Genomic DNA, 12,361 nt, shown 5'->3' with positions numbered 1-12,361 from the left:
CACTTGGCCTCCTATCCCTCATCAAACCTTAAAAACTCACACCCCCTTAAAAGGGATTTGAGATTTTATAGGTTTACTGCCAGTAGCCATTAAAGTGTTTGAAATGGGGACACTTTTTTCAAACGGTCACAAAATCTTCTCCGCTTCAAGTTTTTAGCCTCGGCTTGCGCATCCTGCCTCTCTGGTCGGCTGAGCACCTGCACGCTCGTTTCGTGGGTTGACTTAGGCATATAGAGTTCATCCCCAGTCTAAGCATACGGAGTTCATTCCCAGTCTAAGATTGGACCAGACCGAGGGTTACGGTAGTAGGATCGATAGCATGCAGGGGGATCGGGCCGATCCCCGGCTTATGCATTCTGCCTCTCCAGCCAGCTGAGCACCCGCACGCCCGTTTCGTGGGTTGGCTTAGGCATAGGGAGTTCATTCCATGTCTAAGCCCTAGTCGGACCGAGAGTTGTGGCAGCGGGACCGACAGCACGTAGAGGGGGATCGGGCCGATCCTTGGCTTGCGTATTATGCCTCTTCGGCCGGCTCAGCACCCGTACGCTCGTTTCATGGGTTGACTTAGGCATACAGAGTTCATTCCTAGTCTAAGATCAGACCGGACTGAAGGTTGCGGTAGCAGGATCGACAACACGCAGGGGGGACCAGACCGATCCCCGGCTCGCACATTCTGCCTCTCCGACCGACTGAGCACCCACACGCTCATTTCGTTGGTTGGCTTAGGCATATAGAGTTCATTCCATGTCTAAGCATACGGAGTTCATTCCCAGTCTAAGATTGGACCGGGCTAAGGGTTATTGTAGCAGGACCAGCAGCAGGATTGGCAGCACGTCGGGGAGGACCGGGCCGATCCCCGACTTGTGCATTCTGCCTCTTCGACCGACTGAGCGCCCGCATGCTTGTTTTGTGGGTTGGCTTCGGCATACGAAGTTCATTCCATGTCTAAGCCCCAACCGGATCGAGGGTTGTGGCAGCAGGATCGGCAGCGAGATCGGTAGCATGAAAAGGGGGATTGGGCTGATCCCTGGCTTGCGCATTATGCCTTTTCGACCGACTGAGCACCCGCACGCTCGTTTCGTGGGTTGACTTAGGCATACGGAGTTCATCCCCAGTCTAAGCATACAGAGTTCATTCCCAATCTAAGATCAGATTAAACCAAGGGTTGCGGCAGCAAGATCGACAGCACGCAGGGGGGATCAGGCTGATCCCAAGCTTGCACGTTTTACCTCTCCGGTCGGTTGAGCGCCCGCACGCCCATTTCGTGGGTTGGCTTAGGCATAGGGAGTTCATTCCATGTTTAAGCCCTAGCCGGACCGAGGGTTGTGGCAGCAGGACCGACAGCACGCAAAAGGGGACCGAGTCGATCCCTGGCTTGCACATTATGCCTCTTCGACCAGCTCAACGCCCGCTCGCTCGTTTTATGGGTTGACTTATGCATACGGAGTTCATTCCCAGTCTATGATTGGACCAGACCGAGGGTTACGGCAGCAGCATTTACAGCATGCAGGGGGGATCGGGTCGATCCTCGAGTTGCGCATTCTACCTCTCCGGTCAACTGAGCGCCCGCACGCTCGTTTCGTGGGTTGGCTTAGGCATACGGAGTTCATTCCATGTCTAAGCATACGGAGTTCATTCCATGTCTAAGCATACGGAGTTCATTCCCAGTCTAAGATTTTGAGCCACGGTGCACATGTTGGGCTCAAGCATGTGCTGGTGCTGAATTTTTTTTGCCCAGGGCACCATCTCCGGAGCATCGTCGGAGAGCCTAACCGGCGGCATTGAGGGTTCCGACGATTGGAGGGCTGGGGGTGTGCGCACATGATGTACGATGGGTGCTGGTACTCCCCTATATTGGCCCCCTATCCCTCATCAAACCTCGAGAACTCACACCCCCTTAAAGAGCATTTGAAATTTTATAGGTTTGCTGCCAGTAGCCATTAACGTGTCTTAAATGGGGACACTTTTTTCAAATGGTCACAAAATCTTCTCCACTTTGAGTTTTTAGCTGAATTTTTTTGTGCATGCCAAAAAAAATACAAGGATCACGTCTACCAAATTTGGGGACAAAACTCTCTCTAAAAAAATATTAAAATGTCTCGAACTGTAAAAAGTTTCAAAAATCGTGAAAAATAGAAAACCGGTCGTCTTGCCATGAAACTTCACATGAAGGCTTAGGGGACCATTGTATGAATTTATAAGCCATAAAAATGGCATTGGCATGGCAGAAATATGAAGATGTGCTTGAACCCACCTATCACCCGTTCGATCCTCGGCTTATGCATCTTGGCTCTATGGTCGGCTGAGCGTCCACACGCTCGTTCCATTGGTTGACTTAGGCATACGGAGTTCATCCCCAGTCTAAGTATACGGAGTTCATTCCCAGTCTAAGATTGGACAGGACCAAGGGTTGTGACAGCAGGATCGGCAGCACACAAGGGGGGTCGGGTCGATCCCCGTCTTGCGCATTCTGCCTCTCCGGCCGCCTGAGTGCCCGTACACCCATTTCGTGGGTTGGCTTAGGCATAGGGAGTTCATTCCATGTCTAACCCCCAGTCGGACCGAGGGTTTTGGCAGCGGGACCTGTAGCACGCAGAGGGGGACTGGGCCGATCCCCGGCTTGGGCATTATGCCTCTCCGATTGGCTCAGTGCCCGAACGCTCGTTTCGTGGGTTACCTTAGGCATACGAAATTCATTCCTAGTCTAAGATCGAACCAGACTGATGGTTGTGGCAGTAAAATTGACAGCACGTAGAGGGGACCAGGCCAGTCCCCGACTTGCGCATTCTGCCTCTCTGGTCGACGGAGCATCCGCATGCTCTTTTCGTGGGTTGGCTTCGGCATACAGAGTTCATTCCATGTCTAAGCATACGGAGTTCATTCCCAATCTAAGATTGGATCGGACCGAGGGTTACGATAGCAGGACCAGCAGCAGGATCGACAGTACGTAGAGGGGATCAGGTCGATCCTCGGCTTGCGCATTCTACCTTTCCAACCGGCCTCATAGGCCAACTGAGAGCCCGCACGCTCGTTTCATCTGTTGACTTAGGCATATGGAGTTCATACCCAGTCTAAGCATGCGGAGGTCATTCCTAGTCTAAGATCAGTTCGGATCGAGGGTTGAGGTAGCAGGATCGACAGCACGCATGGGGGATCGGGTCGATCCTCGGCTTACGCATTCTACCTCTCCAGCTGGCTTAGTGCCCGAATGCTCATTTCGTGGGTTGACTTAGGCATACGGAGTTCATTCCCAGTTTAAGATTAGACCAGACCGAGGGTTGCAGCAGTAGGATCGATAGCACGTAAGGGGGGACCGAGCTGGTCCTCGGCTTGCACATTCTGCCTCTCCGATCGACTAAGCGCCCGTACGCTTGTTTCGTGGGTTAGCTTAGGCATACGGAGATCATTAAATGTCTAAGCATACGGAGTTCATTCCCAGTCTAAGATCAAACTGGACTGAGGGTTGCGGTAGCTAGACCAGCAACAGGATCAGCAGCACACAGGGGGGACTAGGCCGATCCTCGACTTGTGCATTTGCCTCTCCGGCCGGCTGAGCGCCCGCACGCTCGTTTCGTGGGTTGACTTAGGTATGTGGAGTTCATCCCCAGTCTAAGCATCAGAGTTCTTTCCTAGTCTAAGATCAGACCAGACGGAGGGTTGCGATAGCAGGATCGGTAGCAGGCAGTGGGGACCAGGCCGATCCTCGGCTTACGTATTCTGCCTCTCCGGCCGACTGAGCGCCGCACGCCCGTTTCATTAGTTGGCTTTGGCATAGGGAGTTCATTCCATGTCTAAGCCCCAGTCGGACAGAGGGTTGTGCCAACGAGATCGGTAGCATGTAGAGGGGGATCGGGTCGATCCCTAACTTGTGCATTCTACCTCTCTGACCGGCTGAACGCTCGCACGCTCGTTCCGTGGGTTGGCTTGGGCAAACGGAGTTCATTCCATGTCTAAGCATATGGAGTTCATTCCCAATCTAAGAGTTTGAGGCACGGTGCACATGCTGGGCTCGGGCATGTGCTGGTGCCGCATTTTTTTCGCTCGAGGCACCATCGTCGGAGCATCGTCGGAGAGCCTAACCAGTGGCTTTGGAGGTTCTGGCGATTGGGGGGGCCAGGGGGTGTGCGCACATGATGTGCGATGGGTGCTGGTACTTGGCCCTTATATTGGCCCCCCATACCTCATCAAACCTCGAGAACTCACACCCCCTTAAAGAGCATTTGAGATTTTATAAGTTTGCTACCAGTAGACATTAAAGTGTCTGAAATGGGGATATTTTTTTCAAATGGTCACAAAATCTTCTCCACTTCGAGTTTTTAGCCAAATTCTTTTGTGCACACCAATAAAAATACAAGGATCACCTCTACCAAATTTGGGCATAAAACTGTTTCGAAAAAAATTTTAAAAAATCCAAAACCGCAAAAAGTTTCAAAAATCATGAAAAATAGAAAACGTGTCGTCTTGCCACGAAACTTCACATGAAGGCTTAGGGGACCATTGTATGAATTTACAAGCCATAAAAATGGCATTGGCATGGTAGAAATATGAAGATGTGCTTGAACCCACCTCTCAGCCGTCTACCTCTCCGATCAATTGAGCGTCTGCCCGCTCGTTTCGTGGGTTGACTTTGGCATACAGAGTTCATCCCCAGTATAAGCATTCGAAGTTCATTCCCAGTCTAAGATCAGATCGGACCGAGGGTTGCGGTAGTAGGATCGATAGCACGCCGGGGGGACCAGGCCATCCCCGGCTTGCACATTCTGCCTCTCCGGTCGGCTGAGCACCCGCATGCCCATTTCATGGGTTGGCTTAGACATAGGGAGTTCATTCCATGTTCAGCCCCAGCCGGACCGAGGGTTGTGGTAGCAAGACCCGCAGCACCCAAAGGGGGACAGGGCCGATCCCCGGCTTGCGCATTATGCCTCTCCGACCGGCTCAGCGCCCGAACACTCATTTCGTGGGTTGACTTAGGCATACGGAGTTCATTCCCAGTCTAAGCTTGGACTAGACCGACGGTTGTGGCAGCAGGATCGACAGCACGTAAGAGGGGATCGGGTCGATCCTCGATTTGCTCATTCTACCTTTTCGGTCGACTGAGCGCCCGTAAGCTCGTTTCGTGGGTTGGTTTAGGCATAGGGAGTTCATTCCATGTCTAGGCATACAGAGTTCATTCCCAGTCTAAGATTGGACCGAATCGAGGGTTACGATAGTAGGACTAGCAGCATGATCGACAGTGCATAGGGGGGACTGGGCTGATCCCCAGCTTGCGCATTCTGCCTCTCCGACCGGTTTTGCACCCGTACGCTCATTTTGTGGGTTGACTTAGGCATACGGAGTTCATCCCCAGTCTAAGCATACGAAGTTCATTCCCAGTCTAAGATCAGACTTGATCGAGGGTTGCGGCAACAGGATCGGCAGCAAGAAGCGGGGACCGGGCCGATCCCCTGCTTGCGCATTCTGCCTCTCCGACTGGCTGAGCACCCGTACGCCCGTTTCGTGGGTTGGCTTAGGCATAGGGAGTTCATTCCATGTCTAAGGCCTAGCTAGATCGAGGGTTATGGTAGCGAAACTGGCAGCACGCAGAAGAGGACTGGGTCGATCCCCGGCTTGCGCATTCTTCCTCTCTGGCTGGCTGAGTGCCCGCACGCTCGTTTCGCGGGTTGGCTTAGGCATACGGAGTTCATTCCATGTCTAAGCATACGGAGTTCATTCTCAGTCTAAGAGTTTATGCCATGGTGCACATGCTGGGATTAGGCATGTGCTGGTACCGTATTTTTTTCGCCCGGGGCACCACCGTCAGAGCATCGTCGGAGTATCATCGGAGAGCCTAACCGACAACATTGAGCGTTTCGACGATTGAGGGGGCCGGGGGGTGTGCGCACATGATGTGCGATGGGTGCTGGTACTTGGCCCCTATATTGGCCCCTTATCCCTCATCAAACCTCGAGAACTCACACCCCCTTAAAGAGCATTTCAGATTTTATAGGTTTGCTGCAGTAGCCATTAAAGTATCTGAAATGGGGACACTTTTTTCAAACGGTCACAAAATCTTCTCCACTTCGAGTTTTTAGCTGAATTTTTTTGTGCATGCCAAAAAAAATACAGGGATCAGCTCTACCAAATTTGGGGACAAAAATCTTTCTAAAAAAATTGCAAAAAATCCTGAACCGTAAAAAGTTTCAAAAATCATGAAAAATAGAAAACGAGTCGTCTTGCCACGAAACTTCACAGGAAGGCTTAGAGGACCATTGCTTGAATTTAAAAGCCATAAAAATGGCATTGGCATGGTATAAATATGAAGATGTGCTTGTGTCATGGTCCCGACCTTAGACTTAGAAATCGTGCGGCCTTAGGCTTGGAATCTCCTCGTTTATGCCTAAGTCAGCCTAAAACACAAGCGTGCGGGCACTAGAACAACGGGAAGGGCTGATTACACAAGTTAAAGAGAAACAGGATAAGAAGACAAAATTTTGGAAATGCTCTTGTATTCACTGAAACGAAGTGTTTGATGGTGTACAAATGAGGGTAGAGTAGCCCTCTATTTATTGTTGAGGCTCCAGCTACAACTTAATGGTAATATCCCTAGAATAAAGGCTAAAATCATGGGATTACAATCAATCAGGATGCTAACTCCTAATTTTCATGGTCAACCAAATCTGCCAGGATGCTCTCCTGCTGATCCTACTTGCTTCCAGAAGCTGCCCTTACATGTCTAGCACTTTGGGCCCTTTTGGATGTGGTACGGGCAGCTTGTATGCCAGGCCTTGGTCTCACGGGCTGGCCTGCAAGTTGGGCGGGTGTTCTGAACTCGTTTGCTAGGCTTTGCACATAGATACCCGCCAGCACACCTGGTCTGCGGGCCTCAGCCTCTGGCTCACCTGCTGGTCCGCCTGATGTGCCTGGCGTGGCCGTCCAAGGTGTGACATTCTCCCCCACCTGATTGCATAACACCCTCGTTGCATCTTCTGTATGGTACTACCTAATCTGGTCCCCGAACTACCATAAGTCCTCTACTGGTTCCCAGCTCGCCTCACTATCTGGAAGTCCCTTCCAGCACACCAAGTACTCATGTCTTAGTTAATAGTTCTTCTGTCTCTCCTCCTGGTCAGCTATGATGCTGTGGACCTCCTTCTCATATGAGGCCCTTGCTCCCAATGGTGCACGCTTTGACTCTGCCCATCCTGGATCTCCCTCATCCTCATGGAACGGCTTGAGCATGCTCACATGGAACATCGGGTGTACCTTCAACTTAGGTGGCATATCCAACTTGTAGGCAACCTTGCCTACCTTCTTGACTACTTGGAAAGGTCCCTCATACCTCCAGACTAGGCCTTTGTGTAGCCCCCTATGGCGCACGATGGGATGCAGCTTCACCAACACAAAGTCTCTAACTTGGAACTGCACATCCCGCCTCTTCTGGTCTGCCCACTTCTTCGACCTCTTGGCTGCCTTGTGTAGACAAACTCTAGCCAAGTCAGTTTGCTCCTGCCATGCCTTGGCAAACTTGTATGCTGCTGGATTCAGCCCTGTATAACCTGCAACAATCAAACCAGGTGTCAGTTGTTATTGCCCTGTCACAATCTCAAATGGGCTCTAGTTCGTTGCCTCGTTCCATTGCAAGTTGTAGGAAAATTGCGCAATATCTAGCAGCTTTGGCCAATCCCTTTAAGTGGCACTCACATAGTGCCTGAGGTAGACCTCCAATAGTCCATTTACTCACTCTGTCTGCCCATTGGTCTGCGGATGCATGTTGGTGAAAAAGTTCAAGTTTAAACCCAACAGCTTGAACAACTCAGTCCAAAACTTGCCCATGAAACGCCCATCCCGATCACTAACAATGGTCCTCGGCACTCCTCAGTACTTAACCATGTTCTTCAAGAACAATCGAGCTGCCTCCTCGACTGGGCACTCCTTGGTTGCTGGAATGAAGATTCCATACTTGGAAAACCTGTCCACCACTACCATGATGCTTCTAAACCCTTCTGCTTTGGGTAGACCGACTATAAAGTCTAGAGAAACACTCTCCCATGGTCGCTCTGGCATTGGCAATGGCTCCAAGAGACCGCTTGGTTTCTTAAGCTCCACCTTGTCCTGTTGGCACACAAGACAAGTCTTCACATAGGCCTCCACATCATCCCTCATGTGCAGCTAGTAGTATCGATCCTCGATCAGTGCCAAGGTACGGCTCACTTCGAGGTGTCCAGTCCACCTTGAATCATGACATTCTTACAAAACTTTCTTGCGGAGCTTCCCGTGCTGTGGCACAAATAGTCTACTACCCCTGGTGTACAGCAAGCCATTCTGTAACCAAAACTACCTAGTCTTACCTTGCTGGGCATACTCCATCAAAGCCTTAACTGTAAGATCATACACAAGTCCCTCCTTGATGCGTAGCACTAATGACCCCTCTGGTTGGCTAATGGCAGCAAGGTTAGCTTTCTTGCTCAAGGCATCTGCCACTATCGCCCCGGCTTGTACTCTATTTGAAAATCAAATTCCGTAAGAAAATCTTGCCATATTGCCTGCTTAGGGGATAGCTTCTTCTACGTCTGGAAGTAGCTGGTCGCCACATTGTCCGTCCTAACCATGAACCTCGACCCCAACAGGTAATGGTGCCAAGTGCGCAAGTAGTGCACCACTACAGTCATCTCTTTCTCTTGGACCATGTCCTTGTGTTCAATCTCGTTCAGCTTCTTACTCTCGAACATGACTGGACGTCCCTCCTGCATCAACACGCCCTCTATGGCAAAGTCTGATGCATTCGTATGCACCTCATACGGCTTGGCATGGTCTGGCAAGGCCAAGATTGGCTCTTCTGTCACAGCCCACTTCAACCTGTCAAAGGCTTCCTGACACCCTGCACTTCACTCCCATGCTCTTCTTTTCTTGAGCAAGTCAGTCAATGGTGTGGCTATTGTTGAGTGACCTTTGATGAAGCGCCTGTAGTAGTTAACCAGCCCAAGGAATGATCTTAACTGAGTGACCTTGGTTGGCGGTTTCCACTCCAGGATGGCGTGTATCTTGCCTTCATCCATGCGTATCCTGCCACCTCCCACTATGTGGCTTAGGAACGGGATCTCCTGCTGGGCGAATAAGCATTTCTCCCTCTTGACAAACAGCTTGTGCACCTGCAACACCTTGAACACCTATCTCAAGTGGTCTACATGCTTTCCCAAAGTTTGGCTGTAGATCACAATGTCATCCAAATAAACCATAACAAACTGATCAAAGAATGACGGAAGTACCTTGTTCATAAGGGTGCAGAATGTTCCTGGAGCATTTGTGAGTCCCAAAGGCATCACCAAGAACTCATACGAACCATATCGAGTGACACATGCTATCTTTGGCTCATCTCCCTCCGTGATCCTGACTTGATAGTAGCCCGACCTCAAATCCAACTTGGTGAACCACCTTACGCTTCCAAGTTGATCGAACAAGTCCGCAATGAGTGGGATGGGGTACTCGTTCTTGATGGTCAGCTTGTTCAAAACCTGGTAGTCTATGCACAGCCGCAACGACCCATCATGCTTGCATTGGAATAGAATCGGTGCACCATAGGGTGTCTTCGATGGCCTGATGAAGCCAGCATCAACTAACTCTTTGAGCTGCTTCCTCGATTCCTCCAACTCTAGTGGAGACATTCGGTAAGAGGCTCTAGTTGGTGGCTTGGCCTTGCAAACCAGCTCGATCTTGTGGTCCACCTCCCTTTTAGGTGGTAGCTTGCTAGGCAGCTTTGTGGGCATCACATCACTAAAGGTCTTTAGCACCTTTAGCACCTCCAAGGGTGACTCGATCTCCTTCTCCCTTGGCTCATCATATTTCAGGGCTGCCAAGAAGGTATCTTCTTGTCTGCTTACCACCTTGGCAAATTGGATGGCTGACACCACTTGTGACCCAACTCCAGACCCTCTCCTTAATGGTACTAGGCATTGGCACGGTGCATCCAAGATGCAAACACAATCGATAAAAGGCACAAGAAGGGCGTTAATTTGAACAAGGAAATCCAACCTAATCACAAACTCATAGTCATCAAGGGGTATTACCTCAATGGTCTCCTTGCCTTTCTAGTCTCTAAGCTATAACTCCACTCCCCGCGCTACTCTAATGGCTGGAACCTCCTTGGAGTTCACTATTTTAATGGTACCAATCCCTTTCTGCACCTTCAGTCCGAGCTTTCAGGCTCCATCACCTGAAATAAAAAGATGTGAGGCACCTGTGTCCACCAGTGCACTCACTTTTTGACCTGCAACCATCAAATCTGTAAACATCAAGCCCTTTGGCTTATGGCTCCCCTTACTCTGGATAGCATTGAGCACCAACGACCCAAGCTTTGCTGCCCCTGACTCTAGCTCCTCATCAAACTCCCTGTCTACAGCAGCCAGCTTACCCTTTTATGGGCAATTACGTGCTATATGGCTCCCTCCACATAGGTAGCATGCTAGTGGCTCTCGGTCCCCCTTTGCTTTCCACTTGCCTGCTGGTGGCTTCCTCTCGCCATCTTTGGTTGAACGGTCTCAGTCCCCATCCTTGGACTCCTGGTCACGATCCTTTCTTTTGGACTGCTTTTTTCGGTCCCCATCGTCCCTACCCTTACCCTTGGGTTTGGTAGACTCAAACTAGTTCAGAGGCTTGAACTCTATCATGGCCTCGGTAGTAGTCATGGCTTTAGCCAAGTTATGAACTCCTCTCCTTTGTAGCTCATGCTTCACCCACAGCTTCAGCCCATCCATGAAAGCAAATAAGGCATCCTTTTCACCTAGATCCAAGATCTGTAGCATCAGTTTAGAGAATTTTTGGACATGCTCCTTTATGTCCCCTAGCTGGCTCAGCCTGCATAACTTTGCCCGCACCTCATCATCGGTATACTCCGGGTAAAATTGTTCTTTGAACTCATTTTGGAACTCTGCCCAGGTTTCAATCTTGGCTCTCCCACGCCTTACATCATCACACCTGCGCCTCCACCACAATAAGGTTACATCAGTAAGATACATAGCAGCGGTACTTACCTTTATCACCTCGTCTTGCATGCCCATGGCCTGGAAGTACTGCTCCATACCCCAAAGGTAGTTGTCTACTTCCTTGGTCACCCTAGTCCCCTTGAACTCCTTAGGCTTGGGGACATCCAATCTGGATTTGGACACTCCGGCAAACATGCCATTCTCAATGGTAGTCTTGCAAGCAACGAGCTCACTGGTAAGCTCCTCCATCCGCTGGCGCATGGCCTCCATGCCATCGCGTAAGGTCAGCACTTCAGCCTTCAAGGTCTGATTCTTTTGGGTGATCACATCCATGCCTTTATTGAGAGTAGCTTCCTACTCACTTTGGATCTCCTCCCTCAATGAGTCTAGCGATACAATGTGAGTCTCTACCCCTTCAAGCTTCTCCCCCATGTCACCCATGGTCACCTCAACCTTGGCCAGCCTACCGTCCATGGTAAACCAGATATCTCTAGAACTAGCTTTCTTCCCTATTCCATGCCCATGCTCCTGGGCCTCTGGTTGTTGGTTAGCAACGTCACTTTTGGATGCCATCTCCACAATCACGATCTAACATGCACAACACAAGCACGTAGAATCAAACTTGCTATGATACCAACTGTCACGGTCCCCGACCTTAGACTCAGAAACCGTGCGGCCTTAGGCTTGGAATCTCCTCCTTTATGCCTAAGTTAGCCTAAAACACAAACGTGCGGGCACTAGAACAACGGGAAGGGTTGATTACGCCAGTTAAAGAGAACCAAGATAAGAAGATAGAATTTTGGAAATACTCTTGTATTCACTGAAACAAAAGTGTTTGATGGTGTACAAATGAGGGTAGAGCAGCCCTCTATTTATAGTTGAGGCTCCAGCTACAACTTAATGGTAATATCCTTAGAATAAAGGCTAAAATCATGGGATTACAATCAATCAGGATGCTAACTCCTGATTTTCAAGGTCAACCAAATCTGCCAGGATGCTTCTGCTGATCCTGCCTACTTCCAGAAGCTTCCCTTGCATGTCCAGCACCTTGGGCCCTTCTGGATGTCGTGCGGGCAGCTTGTATGCTAGGCCTTGGTCTCACGGGCTGGCCTGCAAGTTGGGCGGGCATTATGAACTCGTTCGCTAGGCTTTGCACATAGATACCCACCAGCATGCCTGGTCTGTGGGCCTCAACCTCTGGCTCACCTGCTGGTCCACCTGATGTGCCTGGCGCGGTCACCCAGGGCATGACACTTGAACCCACCTACCACCCGTTCGATCCTCGACTTGCACATCCTGCCTCTCTGATCGACTGAGCGTCCGCACGCTCATTTCGTGGGTTGACTTAGGCATACGGAGTTCATCCCCAGTCTAAGCATACGGAGTTCATTCCTAGTCTAAGA

The sequence above is a fragment of the Durio zibethinus genome, chromosome 15, assembly GCF_047325235.1.
Source record: "Durio zibethinus cultivar Kanyao isolate XHJ-2024 chromosome 15, ASM4732523v1, whole genome shotgun sequence".
NCBI lineage: Eukaryota > Viridiplantae > Streptophyta > Magnoliopsida > Malvales > Malvaceae > Durio > Durio zibethinus.
This window is presented reverse-complemented; position numbering follows the sequence as displayed.